Here is a 14,271-nt window from a genome sequence, read left to right on the forward strand (position 1 = left end):
TTTTTTTCCAGAGATTAGAAATCAGGCTTCCCTTCTTTATGTATATTGAGTTTTATATTGGGTCACTTTGTGGATTTTTTCCTCACTGAATTTGGTTAGGTTAAATATGAAAGTGAAAATTAATCTTACATTATCACTAGTGTAGATTGCCATATTGAAATAATACAGTAAACTTCTGGAAGAGTTTCACGGCAAAATTTACTGCGTGACTGACATTTGCTTGAAGAATGTGCTTTAATAAGTTTGTCGAAAACCTGATCCAAATTCTGCTTCTAAGAATGCTATTACAGATGCCTTTCACCTCCTTTTACAGTTCTATAATAAAAATACTAATAAAACAAAAAGGTGAGAATTTTTCTGTTCAATATTTTGATTGATGCACATTAAGCCCCACCATTTTCATAAGATAGTTTTATGTAAATTAAGCTAGATGAATTGTCTGAAGAGATTTACTAGAAAATTTATCCTAAAAGATGTATAGACTGTGATTTTACAGTTAATCAGGCTTTCAAAAACTTTTCATCTTTAATTTGAAATACAGGTTTGTCAATGGAAAACATTAGGAAAAAAATCACAGTCATCTAAAATGAGCTCTAGACAGGAGTCACACCTAAATCTAAATCATGATCGAAATTCTGCTCACACAATAACTGCTTTAACCAAGAGGCATTTAGATGTATTTTCATCACTTGATAGTTCTTCAGGTGCAATTCATAGTGTCCTGTCATTTGTGTAGATCCAGAATGGACAAGCTAGTTCCCACTGACACTAAGAAGTTAGAAGTGAAGCAGAGTAATGCCTAAGTCTTTGGCTTGGCACAGGAGGAGGAACATCTTGCTGAATGTCATTCTCGTACAGAGCTACTGAATTAGGTCTCTGTCAGCCTTACTTTCTAGCTGTTTGCCTTAAATCACCAGCTGCTGGAGGAGAAGTGATGGCAGTCTGACCATCTTTTATTTTTACAGACTTAGGGCTAATACACTTACCTGGGAGGTGATGTTTACTTGAGAGAAAAAGAGTGCTGGGTTTGATTCTTGATTCTAGGGTTATTTATGTCTACATTTGGGGGATAGAGGGGGTGGGGAAGGAACAAGAGAAACAAAAGAAAAGCAAATGCTTTGATCAGACTGTAGTACAAACCTACTTTCCCTGGAGTCCTTCAGATGACTGGTCTGTGCATTTCGTGCTTTTCTACACAACAGCACAGCTCCCATCAGAGGGATGGGGGACACACAGCCTTCTAATAAGGGCTCTCCATCTGGAGAAGCAATGCATGACTTTGAACCCACTCAGGCTAGAGAGGGACCTCTACTTCTACACAAAGTATTCTAGTCCCTGGGAGGGGATGAGGAGTTAGTTTAATTGAACTCTAGGTGCCTACTTTTGAGGTGGAAACTGCCTCAGCTACCTTAGCAGTAAATGGATAGCACATTCATTCAGGATGTGATTTTTCTTATCCAAGAAGAAATGCCTAAATAATGTCAGGTCAGCCAACCCCTGCAAACATTTCCTTCTTTCCATCAGCTGGAAAGGGACTTAATTAACTCAGCCACAGTCATCTAAAGCTGTACGGAATGAATGCTACCCACTGGTATTCATAGGAACACCACCACAGCACAGCTTGGTTCTAAAAGAAAACAGGTCCTCCTCAGTTGTGTGAAAGGTATGTCCTTGTCCTCAGGCAGAGACGCTAGTCCCTGCTTCCAGGAGAGCTGGAAGGACCATCCCCATAGTCGCAGAACTGAGTACTCCATATGGGATGCAGTGTTTTCTGGTGGGTAGTACTCTAAGCAACTTTCTATTAACGGTGCAGAGTAGGTCTTCAAAGAGATATAATTTTTCTTGTGCATTACACAGGGAATGTAGGGCCCCCAATTCTGGTGTGTGTTCCATGCAGGGAAGTGAGATAAGCATTTGCAGCCTAAGCAAGCCTGGCTTTTCGCAGATTCCCTGAAATCTTCTAAGGGATATAAGTGTCTTGCTGATGTCAATAAATTTGAGTCACGAAGCATCTTATATTTAAAATTGATGTTGCTCTGCTTCATTTGGCTACGAGTTAAGTAACTACTTAGAATTGAAAAAAAATAAATTAATTGGCATTTACAGAATGCATTTTCTTCTATCCAAGCTACAAAGCTGGAAATATATATTTTGAGAATTTGTTATTAATCCAGTATTGACTATCTATGACTCTAAGTTCTGTTTTATTCTGTTGTCAACCTGAGTGCCTAGAGTTAAATCATGGGAAGTGGCAACAAGGTTGTGAAAGAGAGTGAGACGGTAGAACAATGACACAGATAAGGCAGCCTGAGGTACACAGCTTCAAAGAATTTTTGATATGAGTGGCTGCTGGGCTATTGGGAGACAAACTGGTTCTGTGTAGGCTGGAATGGGGTACTCTTCCTAGGGCTACGCCTGAGTTCAACAGAGATGTGAAACTTCAAAGACTTTAGAAAAAGGGAGGGGACATGAATAGATTAGGAAAGGCTCTGAGGGATGAATGAATGGAAAGCTGACAGTCAGACTGCAAGAGACATGGGGAAATATCACTTGTGGTGAACTGAGTGGGGTGTTGGGTTCTTTTTAGGTTTGTTTTGCTTTACCTCCAGGAATGAGGTTAACTCAGTTTGAGAGAAAACCAAAGGTCCCACACAGTTCTGTAGATGTTCCCACTTTTCAGGGATTCATGTTTCATTTCTTGTTTTGCAGGTGTGATCACTGTGTCATCTTATAGCTATAAATCTGTAGATATATATTTGAGCAAACAGTCATGACCAACATCTTATTGTGACTCAGATCAAGCCTGGGAGAAGTTAAACTGTGGAATCTCACCCAAGAGATGGAATTAAGGTCTCACAACTTCGATGTGTACTCAGGAAGATCAAAAAATTACATTAAAAAGAAAAAAGCCAATAAATCTGGATTCATCTAGGATCCAGACTTGATAAGAGGCAGACTGAGGACTAAGATGATGATAGACAATTTATATTGTATCTGTTTTGTCCAGAGTGACTTTGCACAGAATTAATCCATGTTGGGTAACATAGAAAACTAAGATATTATACTGTTTAACCTTTATTATCTATTCACTATTAATTTTATTTTTTATCTATTCTTTCTCCAGTAAAAGAGAGTTTCTTGGAAAGCTATTCTACTACATCCTTTGCTGCTTCATATTCACAAGCACAAAAAGGATCAACTTTGAACTCTGTTTACAGTGTGTTAATTGTGTTGAACTACATTTATTGCTGAGCGATGTCTAGGAGGCACAAATACCTTTAGGGAAACAATTGTGGCTTTTTTTTGTTCCCTTAATTTTGAGTAGAACAAGAGTTGAAGGGGAAATAAATGTTGAACCAGATTGCTACATTCAGAAAATTATAGCCAGAATAAAATAGGTTATATTGAATCTACTAAGCCAATGTTAAGTTTGCTTAAAATGTACTACCCTAGTCTCTTCATTCTTCAAAACAATATCTGTATTCTTGAAACTGTAGACATTATAGGCAAAAGTAGAATATTTGAGGAATTCAGAAAAGATAAACCTTTAAATATGAGTTTTAGCATTTGAATGGAATCCATTTTATATCTCTAGCAAGCAGGTCATTTGGGCTCTTAATTCCAGGTACATTGCTTCAAAAATCCCTGACTTGAAAGGCATTGGGAGTTGGGGGCAAATTGCAGTAATGATAAATGTTAGAATGATATTATTTAAGGGGTCTAATTTACAAGATATGGACAAAAGCTGCTTGCTTCCCAAAGCATCTTCACAGAGATCCTTAGAGAAAATCCTATTATGTGTCCTTTCCAGAATCCCAATCTAATTTTTTACTTAAATACTTGTGCAATTTGAAAGAACAATGGTGAGTTACGTGTAGTTTTTTAATTCTATTTTGGAGTCTTGTCTGACAACATTAATGCAAGTATGTTCTAAATTACACTTAGCAGAAAGTATAGCACCAAAAACAAAATCAGCATTGCATGACTGGTTTTGCAAGTAAAGCTGTAAATATTTTTGTTATACATCATCCAGACATCTGAAGTAAGGCTGTCAAGGACTTTCAGACATTGTTTAAATCCTGTACATGTTTTTTTACAGCCAACCAGGGAGAACAGCAATAGAACACAATTTTTGCACACAGTAGTGTAAAAGGTATAACATGCTGCATTGTTTACTTTTTGTAAGAAGACAAGGCACATTTTGCTAGAAGGTGCATAGGCTTTTGAATGATTTGATGCTAGTTTGTTTAGGTGGAAAATTAATTTTCATTCTGATACTCACCCACAAATGTGAAGCAGAATAAGACTTTATTTTATGGGAACATGAACTATAGAGTGGTGGCTTATATTTCCTGTATTTAATCCTCAGAACAGCAAACAATCTACAGCCAGATCTGTTCAATTACTCTCAATGATTTAAAGAAATGTTGTTACCCCCTGCAAATGAAATATCAATATGAACACTTCAAAAATATTGAAAAGCTTGATCCTTTCAGCAGTTTCTTATTTTATTTATAAATGTTTTTCATTGCTCTATTTTATGTATCTGTTTGCTTTCTTTGTTTGCTTTACTAGAAAATAATGTAGTACTATCATTAGCTTAACTTAGCTAAATCTATAAATCTAATAAAATCAATGACCCCACTGCTGCAGCATCTTCTTCTTCCTGTCTCCTATTTTCTTCTCCTCTTCATGATTTCTACAGAAGCAGGGAATTATACCCCTTTTGTCCTCACGTCAAAGTTCACCTAAAGCTACATTTTGCTTTCCTGAATAATTTTTTTCCCAGCTGACAATCAAGACAAGTGGCCCTAGCACACACTCAGTAAGAACAGCACCACCATGTCTCAGTGAGACCAGACCTCCATGATTTTGAGAGAAAATCTCTGTTGAGGTATGTAGCAAACAAAGCCATCTCATGAAAGGAGTGAATTAAAACGTCAGTTTGTTGTGGGATAGCTACTAATGATCAGTTCTGAAGTTTGTATTAGCTTTTACCTTTTCCCCTTGAGCTAACCTACGTTTATGGTAACATCATGTGTCAGGAGAGAGTGTTTTTGAGGACACTTCTTGATCTAGAGCAAATTGAGGGAAAATAGAGAATCCACAGTTTTCCTCTGGGAATATTATAGACGTATCTGGTTCTGTTTCTTCCATGAGTATCTATATGAATTATATAAGAAAAAAGAGCAAAAATGCTTAGTAACTCCTCATTTCTATGTCCTCTTACCTAATCTACAGCTGGCTTCTGAGCATAGTCATGGCCTTGCTCTGCAGTTTATGAAAGTCTTTCTCTGTTCAGCATGTCCACCATGTGGAACACCTCTCTTATCAGATGAATATGATCCTCCAGACATGTTTCATCCAATAAAGGACAGTGTTTGCAGTTGCTTCTGCCTTTCAAACTAGCATTTTAACCCAGACAGTCAAACTGGAAGACACTGTTTTTTCTCAGAAATTGTCCATGGAGGATAAAAAGTTGTTAGGAGATGATTAATAGGTGCCTGTCAAAGGAAAGACTGTTCTTACGGTCCACAGCTCATAAACCAATCTGCAGTTGTCTGCTTTGTCTTATTGCTGAATTGCTTGCCTGTATAAGCAAATTGGTATTTGTCTCAGTAACAACTCCTGCATATTCTTTTGGTTTTGTTTTGAAGTCTGAAACGGGGAGGACACTGGCATTTCCTTTGCATGAGGCATTCACTTAATATATTAGAAAAAGAAACAAAAAAGAAAAAGATAACCCTTTTGCTGATAGACAAGCTCCAAGAAAGTCAGAATAAAAATCTGTTTTTATTCATTAGCTGTCTCTCCCTTATGCTTGAGTTAAAGGTGTCAAAATATGGGTAATTTAGTAGACTTTTCTAGGGATCTAAAAATAACTTTAATCAATAGAAATCTTTAGTTTGAGCTGCAGAACATGCTATCAATGAACCATAACTGCTTGGACTATATGCGCCCTTCTGCTGCATTTAACTTCATTGTCTTTTTTTTTGTGATAAACTGTAAACCAATATATCAAATTAGCAGATTATTGGCTGTCCTGCTGGAAAATTTGTAGAGCAGGCTTCATTTTAAAGTAGCTCTGTAAAAGAGTGAACAAGTCAAGTTTACATAGCATACATTGGATTGACAGGCAGTAACTAAAAACTGAAATATGCTTATTTGGGTGGAGGGGATTTTAGGAGACATGAGTTGTTTTCATGGACACTTGGAGTCTAGCTCATTTCTACATGATTACTTGTTCTTTGGAAGATATCTGGTTCTACCCAACTCTGCTATGGAATTTTAAAGATTTTTTTTTTTTTTTTGTCATACAGTTTGGCTAGTTTAAGAAGGATGGCTAAATAACGTTGTTATTCTTTTTTGGGATCAGGGAGGGAAGACTTTAGCCTCATTTTAGTAATGTCCTTTACACCATTTCAGAAGTGCAGAGGGATTATGGAACAACTCCAGGTAATTTTTGTTTTCTTCACGTCCCCTTTCTAATGATGAAAAGTATGTGATAATGAACTGTGTTGGCTTTAATGAACCTGCATTGATTTAAATGAGTTGAGAGTCCCTGCCTTCTGGTTGGTTTTCTTTTTAACTTTTGCCTAAGGAGAAGGCAAGTCTTCAGAAAAGGTTCAGCTAAGCTACAGAGAGCTTATCACTGGAGATGGTATAGACAGAAATATGATACTTTCTACACTGAAATGATCTTCCTTTAAATGTTAGATGTCTTTAAAAAATTAGAATATTTTCTTTCCATCACTTCATTTTCCAGATATTTAAAATGTAGCATTTACCTGTCAGCTTCTCACTAGGCAAATTTACAGTGCATCTACTTCTGGCTGAATATACTATTGAAAGGCATTGATTCAAAATACTTATTATTTTTCTTTCTTTCTGAGACCATTGATTCATTTTTCAGCATTTCCATTTTCAGAGCAAGATAAATTGATACTGCATGGTTTACCATGCAGTGTTCTGATGGATGTGCTTAAAATAAGTTCCTGCTTTACCTACATGTTAAAGTTTTCACTGTCCTTATTAAGGGTAGAGGTTTGCATTTGGTTTCCTCAAAAACATTGACTTGTCTGCTTTTTTGTATGACTTTTAAACATAACCTGAATGTCATTCTCCACTGTAACACTGGTTGTATTTCAAGTGTCTTAAAAATACTTGGAAGGAATTGCATTATATAAGTATAAATTATTATCATTGAACTATAGATATTTCATGGTGGTGATTGTGACACTGTTGCTTTGCAAATGTTTAGTCAAGTAATGACATATCTGCCATAGCATTAGAAATTAGTACGCTGTATTGAAATATAAAATATGCTGAATGCAGCCACTAACCGAATAAGGCATAAAAGCAAATCTGATTCCTTAAAATACTTGGGTGATATATGTCACTGATGGGACATAGAGGAACCGACTTGAGCACCTAGGTATTATCCCAGTATGGTGACCTCAGTAAGACTGGGAATTTCTGACTTTAACTCTACAGTTCAGGTCTATGGACCTATAGTATTGCCTCCCTTTTCTCAGATGATTGTATGGAGGGCACCAAGTTTAATCAGTGTATCTGAAAGCAGAACAATGTAGCAATCTGGCTTATTAGAAATTTTTTTTTCACAATTATTAGAATTTTCATTAAACGTGATCAATAATTGTATACCCTTTTAGATCAGGAAAGACATTTTTAGTCCTTTTTTTTTTTTTTCCAGTTGATTGCACCCATCACATATTTAACTATAAATACAAAGCTGTGGCACAGATCCGTTGTGAAATTGGCTAAGGGTGGTACTAAAGGTGTCTCCTTCAGAAACAGAAATTGTCTTAGACCCTTTACCATTTGTTGGCAGATAGACAAAGAAATTAAGGATCAAACGGAAAAGTAAATGGAATCCATTGAGAGATGAACATTTTGAGAACCGCATGGAATTCTGCACTTTTAACTGTTGCAGTGTCCTTACAGGTAGATTTGGGGGGTCATTTGAATTCTATTATGTCTAACATCACTCAGGAGGTACAAAAGAGCTCTGGGAATTCATTCCATCTAAATGTTTTTATCAAGAGTGTTTGTCAGTTTGCAGGCTGGTCTGAACTAGACAATTCAATGGGTGAAGATAGGTCATGCTGCAGTGTACACACCAGGGCTGTGGTGTCACAGCATAAAGCATTAAATGGAAAAATTTGTATCAATCCCCACAATGGCCGCAGCATGTCCCTTCTTTAGTTGTCTCTGCATGACCACTGCTTTGAAGCAAATGTGTAACAATATATCAGTTCCCTGATCCAATTCATTGGACAATTGCCCACAAAGTTGTACCAGTCCTAAGGCAGGAGAAATACAGGGCAGGGATTTCTCGAGGTGCTGTAACACCTGAAGACCTCTGCAGTTTAATTGGCTAGTTTTTGGTGGCAGTGATGGAATGGAAGGCTGTCTCACATTCAGGTCTGCTCAGGGTTGTCTGTGTTTGCAGAACTGCACGATGACCTGAACCAGGGACTTGATACAGTTGAAAAAACAGTTTTTGTTTGGGTTCTTTTTCAGCTGAATCCACTCCTGTTCTGGCACAGCTCTGACCAGCTTTGGCCAGATCAAGCAGTATCTCTGAGTGCTCAACCGTAGCTTGTATCTGCTGAAATCACATTCTGAATCACTGGTTTGGGGAAAAAGAAATTCAGGGGCATCATCCCCCAGCAAGTAGTTATTACTAGACAATCAAACACAATAGATAATGGCCTGTCTGCCAAAGAAATGGCCACAATTTTAAAGAGCTGAGGTCCTTCAGTTAGTAGGAACAATGCCAAAGCTGTCTCCTGAATAAGGTAATGAAGAGTTTTGCAGCAATATCAGTGTAATATATTCCTGCTGTCTGCACCGGACACATTGTCCTCCCAGCTGGTTCAGCATAATTGTTTGTAAGGCAAGCAGTTATGTAGGTGGAGGAGAGCTGATTCTACTAAGGCACTTTCTCCTTTATGTTTAAATTGTTATTTCCAGTAAACTTGCAGCTAAACAGACCAATTCAAGTCCAGTAACCTGGGGCACAGGAGAAGAAAAAACATCTTTTGGTGACAGATCAGAGACAGTAAAACTCTCATACTTGTGAAAAGGTGAAGAGAACAGACCAGAACTCTGCAGGTCCACACAGAGGCTGTGACACCCATTTTACACTTTCTCTGAGAACAGGAATGGCTTTCCTTTTCACTTTCCTGAGCTGTCAATCCCTGTTCAACTTCATGGACAGTTAATTCACTTGCTAAAATCCATTTTTCATGCATTGCCCTGTTTGTAAGGGATGGTAAATCCTATCCCTTATTTACTGTGATTGAAATTTAACTTTCTTCCATAAGGCTGCAGAAAAAATGTTCTTGTATGAGTCACAAAAAGGAGCATTTGAGGCAGTTCAAGTTTAACATTATTTTCTTTTCAGTTTATGAACGTCTGAGCATTAGCTGACTCAAGTTCTTTAAACATGAAAGAATAGCACTAGGATTTTAATATCATTTGATGTTAAATAATTAACTTAGAAAACTATGCCAACATCATAAACCATCATATGCATGATATTCAATAATAAATATCTTATGGAATTCATATAACTGAAGCCCACACAAGAACAAGGAAGCTGCCAAAAGTAGTACCATATCCAGTTGTCTTAGTCAGCAAGAAACCAACTGGTCCACAGATGCTCTTTTTCTCTATGAGAAAATATTCTCTTTTGCAAGTCTGCTGTCTGCACAATGTTTAACATGAACCCTTCTCCTCCTGAAGGCTGTAAATCATTTATTCATCAAACTCTTTTATTTGTAGCAGATGGAATACTTAGTACAAATGTAAAAACAAAAAAGGGGAAGATTAGACACATAGGTGAATAATAAATCTAATTGCATTATACTGTACTGACTTTTTAAAAAGGCCTTAAGGCGCGGGAATCAGCTGATGCTTAGATGGATTTGGATGCCTTTTCTCTGTTTGGGTGGCACAGACAATAACTGGACAAGAAGCTATTTCTCCTGAGTGCTTGTTCATCATATGAGAAGATATGAACAAAGGGAATTGTGGCGGATGCACGTGATGCCCCCACAGCCAAACCAGGGGCAGTCTGGTACAGAGACCATGCTAAGATGTAGCTTTGTATCCAATGTTCCCTTACCACCCGCTTTCAGTGCCCTCATCTGTTCATGTGGCTGTCTAGCCCTGGTTCCAGGCAGTGTGACAGGCAAAATGGACTATGTATTCCATTTCTGTAGAGTGGGTCATTTTTTCTCTCTTATTCCTCTTGCACAGGAACATGTGTACAGGCAGGAAAATGATAAGACACTAAAATAAGGCATGGTATGGTTCCACCTCCTTTTCTTCCAGCGCATGCACACTTACATTACCTTTGGTTTAGTAAACTTTTGGTCTAAGAAAACTTTTTTTTTTTTTATTTAGGTGTTTTTTGTTTTAGGTTTTTGTTGTGTTTGTTTGATTTGGTTTAGTAAATGGGGGAGGGAGGGAGGCATGTTTTTTTGGTTAGTAAACTTTTTTAGTAAACTGTGGTTGCAGTAAACTTTTGTTATCTGACTCTGTTACATGCATTCCCAATCCTGATCTTTGTACTTTACACAAAGTCACAAGAGGAAAAGAGAACCCACTCCTACATGGATCAAAAGGATGGTTCTCAGACTGTATCCATTAGTACAAAAGAAATATTGTTACCATTCATATTATGGGTAAAAATCTCATTATATTGCCAATAACATAACTGCTACTCTAGCAACAAAAAAATACGTTCCTTTGATTTTACATTTTGTCCTGGTTTTGTTAAAAAAAAAGACCGCTTCTCTTTCAGTGATTTTTATTTCAGCTAAGCTCTTCTAGGCGCTGTACTTTTCTGAGTTTTAGCCTGCATATTTTTCCTAGGATGCTGTACTCAGTGCTGATAAGAGACCAACAGAATGCTGAAGAAGTTCGTGTTTAGATTTATTACTATTGTAGTTAAGAAAGACTGATAAGTTTTCCCACGTTCCGTTGTGAGAGGGGCGTGTTTGAGGAGGGGTGGATGGAACAGGTGACTACAACTGACCAACGGAAGTATTCCATCCCATAATCGTCATTCCCCCTATATAAGAGGGTGATCACCAGGGTCACTCTCTCTTCGACCATTGCCAGCATCTAGAGAGGGCCCTGCTTGTCTGCCTGTGACCTACAGGCCTCAGGCCCTGCATCCTGCAACCAGGTTCCGGTTTGCTGTGCAGTCCCGCCCATGACTTCCAGGAGCCTGAGCTGCAGCTGCTGGAGCCGCCAGCTCCGCACACCCAGCTCTGCTGCTGAATGACGCCAGCTCCACATCCAGCATACGAGATTGGTTTTGTATATTTTGTATAGATATTCTTTATTTATTAGTAGCATTAGTAAAACCCTTTAAAACCTTCCAACTTGAAGTCTAAGTCTCTCTTCCGTTCTTCTTATCTTTCCAATCATCTTTCTGATCTACAGGAAGGGGGTGGCGGGAAGTGAGGGGATAACAGGGACTGTCTGCCACGGTTTATTGCCACCTTGCCTTAAACCTTGACACATTTGTATTTACCAAATGCGTTAGATAACTACTCACACGTGATGGTATAACAATAGTTTCTCCTGTAATGCAATGACACAGAGCAAATAATCTGAATTTTATTCAACTAAAGTTTAACATATATCAGAGCAAACATACACAAAATATGTTTTGGGCCCCATAATGCTGTGATCTCCCATTCATTTGAACAGTATTCCACAAAAATACCATCAGATCATGGATCTGTTTCCTAGAGTGTTAATATGTTTCTTAATTATAGGATAGCTGTGATACAGCAGCATACTGGAGAGTAAAGAGGAATTTCATGAAATTCAGTGATAGGAGATACATTGAGAAGTCTGTCTGGTGTAAAAAATATGGCATGAACTCTTCCTTTTGTCACTGAATGTTGTCTGGACTGAACTGTGTTGAATCCTGGAAGGTGGCCTGTTCTTTACTGTTGAAATACTGCTGCCCGATCAATTGAAAACCAAGGAGAAGAGGGCATGTTAGTTGTTCTGCTCTTTTACTGTGAATGCATACACATTCCTGTTTCTGTAAGCCTCATCCAGATTAAGAATTTTGCCATTCACTTCAGAACGGTCCTTTGTTCATGCCAATGTGCCTTCATAATTGAAGCTATGTGCCTGAGTTGCATTACAATTTTTGTATATATATACTAAGGAATCCCTCATGCACCTTTTGTTTGGGGTTTGGCTCTTAAGCTGTGTTTTGGCAGAACATAATGTCAATAGCAAGTAAAAAGATTATGTCATTATGATAGGATTATTGACTTGCAAGTTAATTGAAGACATTGCTTTTGTAGATGACACAAAGTAATATCCAAGCCGAAAAATTCATGTCCGTTATCATTTAAAAAAAAGTGTTCTCAGATCAATGAGACCAGCTGTTCCTATGCATCCAGCTGCTCCCCACACTGACTTGCATATTTTATATATCCCAGAAGTCATTTAAAATCTGCAGCATCACTGTTGAGTTTATTGCACTATTAACTTAAAAATTGCATCAACTGTTGTGTGGTAGTTAAGTAGAAAATTTACTATGGATGGGTTATTATTGCAAGAAAAGATAACACTCTTCTCCTTCGCTAATATTCTATGAGACATAAATGCAATTTCATTTATTTTTGGTAAGTAAAATGTTAATAAAAGTTTTTTTCACTCAATGGCTTCCATTTGTACCTGGCCTTTCCAATGCAATTGCAAAATGAAGGAATTAACATTGAACATACAATCTTTCTGATATACCTGGAATTTAGGCAGAGTCATATAAATGGAAGTTGCTGGGTTAAGAATGAGAAAAGAATAATGTTACAGCTGTAGGGTACTTGCACCTATTTCAGCTGGTATATACCTAGTAGCAAGTTCAACACACTTTGTTGACATATGTTAATTTAATTTAATATTTTTGCCTTATTGTACTGTTTATTACTTTATTACTGTATTAGAGAACAGCTACTAACATACTCCTACAAAATTTCATTCATTAGGACATTCGGATCACAGATGTTGAAAAAGAGAAAGGAGAAGGGATACTCCTCTGAGAAGCAATTCTTACTTGTGGGGTGCATGTGTGAACTTGCTTAAATGTCTGGTCAGCCATGCTAGATAAAGCAGAAGAAAGATTCATGGAAATACGTCTTACCTCATTTCTCTTTAGACATTTGAAATCTGTGTGGATGACAAGAAGGATTGAGAATCCTGACTTTCTGCAGAAACTGGGTCTGAAAATGCATGTGGACAAGGAAATATGAAATGATTAGCTTTGAGCACTAAAGTAACAAAGTTTTCACCTAAAATATTTTGTGTTGGCAAGTCTCACACACTCATCAATGAGGATAACACCACCATATTCCCAATGCAAACAGACTCAAGCAAGACTTAAAAAAAGGATCACCAAAACAATGGTGATTTATTCAAGCACAGTAGATGTTGCTTCACCTACAAAATCAGGAAAAGGGCACAAGTAACAGCAAAGCACATGTAAAAAGATCATACAGCACCACCAGCAGATGTAAAAATATTCTTGACGAATAAATTCTGGGTTTTTTTCCTGGAGACTTCTTTCCTTTTCCATGCTCTTCTAGCAGTGTTCACGCGATAAACATTATAGTTTAAACTTTGTCCTCTGCAGGTACAGTCTCTGGCTTTCAAAGACTCACGCTAATCCATGCTGTGAAGCAAAGGGCAAGAATTAGTCCTACAGTGCCACCCTGACTAATGACTTGATTAGCATTGATTCTTGTAGTCAGGGGGAGTGGTAGGCTTTGAGCCGGACATTGAATTCTCATAAAGTGTTGTATTTGTTTTATAGGTGCAAGAATGATCACAGACTTGGCTAGGTGCCCTGAAGAAACAGGCCTCTGGAGCAACAAACAAAGTGGTTGTACTTTAAACCTGAGATTGTAAATTTTTAGAGAGATAAACACCTGTATTGCGTAAGACTGGAAAGGTATTTTCATGGATTTTTTTTTTCTGTTATGAATTGATATGGCATGACTTCAAAGCTCCCTATCAGTGTTTCTACAGCCCAAATCAGAATATGCTTTAGCCTCTTTCTTTCATTCTCTCTTTGCTTTCTTCTGTTGGCCTTTGTTGTTTAGCACTTCTTTAGAAACAGTCTGGCAAATATATTCAAACACAGTAATGCATGTGTGGAAAGAAGTGAATGTTGCTTCTGTTAAACTGAAAATTTATGCTCAGAATCATAGT

This window comes from Patagioenas fasciata, chromosome 4 (assembly GCF_037038585.1).
Source record: "Patagioenas fasciata isolate bPatFas1 chromosome 4, bPatFas1.hap1, whole genome shotgun sequence".
NCBI classification, from domain to species: Eukaryota; Metazoa; Chordata; class Aves; order Columbiformes; family Columbidae; genus Patagioenas; species Patagioenas fasciata.